The sequence below is a fragment of the Camellia sinensis genome, chromosome 3 (assembly GCF_055761805.1).
Source record: "Camellia sinensis isolate YWXY chromosome 3, ASM5576180v1, whole genome shotgun sequence".
Lineage (NCBI taxonomy): Eukaryota > Viridiplantae > Streptophyta > Magnoliopsida > Ericales > Theaceae > Camellia > Camellia sinensis.
In genome coordinates, this window is record NC_138963.1 from 49,776,505 (window position 1) to 49,778,165 (window position 1,661).

The following is a 1,661-nucleotide window of genomic DNA, read 5'->3' on the forward strand; positions in this document are numbered from 1 at the left end:
TTACCTAAATGGCCTAATCTCAGCATTTTTGACTAGACCCAGAAGCTGCCTCATACACAGCTCTTGATGATTGTCCTTGGAGATCTCAACCGGAGTCTGAAGATCGGGCCTAGAATTGAAGTACTCAAAAACGCTCTCTTGTATGTCCCTGTGTTTCCCTCTCATGTAGTCAGAAAATTGTTGGGTGCTCACGCTTAGCTTCGTCTTGCTCGCACACGATTGCAGCTCAATAGTGTCAGTCACTTGACGGTCAGGATGATTCGGCGGTGGGTTTAGGTGCAAGGACAGTCGTTCGATTCGCCAGGAAATGGGTTGATCATCATTTTTAGCCGTCTGATTCGGATTGGGAGAATGAATTATAGGGCTCAAAGAGATCATTTGCAGTGGATTACGAGACTTCATTCTTTGATTCTTCGATGAGAGAGAGAGAGAGAGAGAGAGAGAGAGAGAGAGAGAGAGAGAAATGTAAAAGGCATGATTGATCTGCACATCATGATGTTCTACGAAAATCTCCAACACAATCTAAAATAACATTGAGGCACCTTAGACATCAAAGAATATTATTGTGGGCCTCTCCTCCTACCAAAAGTTGGGCAGGAATTTTAGACCAATTTTCCCTAGAATTAAGGTTAATTAACATATTAAGGCCCCGTTTGGGATAAAGGTTGAGGCTAAAATAGCTATATAGGACAAAATATGCTATTTTAGCTAAATAGGACAAAATGTCACATCCAACTCATAATCATTTCATTTTTTTCTCTCACAAAAGTCAAAAAAGCCAAAAAGTCTATCTCAAACGAGACTTTTTAGCCCCAAGCTCAAAAAGCCAAAAAATTAACCCATATCCCAAACGAACCCTAAGGCTAAATATGTAATTTTAATGAGCTTCGTTTTGCAAAAGGTAACTTCAAATAAAAAGATTATACTAACTACAAAATAAATATCAAATACAATGTTCATAACTTTTGATAATTTTATCAAGGATGATTAGAAATGCAATTGGCCCTATAAAATTCTTATACATTGTTATTATATTTTTTCTTAAATAATGTAAATGTGTAGAAATTTTAAAAAATTAGTTTGAAATTCTTTTTTATAATTTTTTTAATTGATCAATGGACAAATTTTAAAACATTTGAATGAATAAATGTGAGTTGTAAAGAATAATTTGATTTTTTTAACCATATAATGCATCTTGTATGAATCATCAATAATTTATATATATATATATATATATATTATCTTGTGGTAAAGATTTAATTAAAAGTTATACTTTGAAAATGCAAATTAAATGTCAAGGTTATCCCAACATATAGAGATATTGATACATATTATATTAATATTGTTTTGATTTTTAGCTTATAAATTTAAGAAAAATTGTAGATTAGTAGTGTTTTTACAAATATTTATAAATTCGTGAAATTTTTTATAATTTTAATTATTAAAATTGATAAAATATACCATTAATTTGTAATTTTTTTAAAAAAACTTACGCTGAAGTGAAATTTCTTCTAAAATTTAAAAATCTACTTGTTTCCATTGTCAAAAGTGCTGCAATTTAATAAAATTTGAAAAATGTTTTTATATTGATAAAAGGATAATAATTATTGAATCTGAAAGGTAGTAATTAAGAAATTTGAAATATATTACTATAATAATCA

The 1,661-nt window shown here is 30.0% G+C and overlaps 1 pseudogene; it reads right to left on the reverse strand.

Annotated features, from left to right (window-relative positions):
- Nucleotides 1-402, reverse strand: LOC114295921 (acyl-coenzyme A oxidase, peroxisomal pseudogene; annotated as a pseudogene).
- Nucleotides 403-1,661: the final 1,259 nt, after the last annotated feature.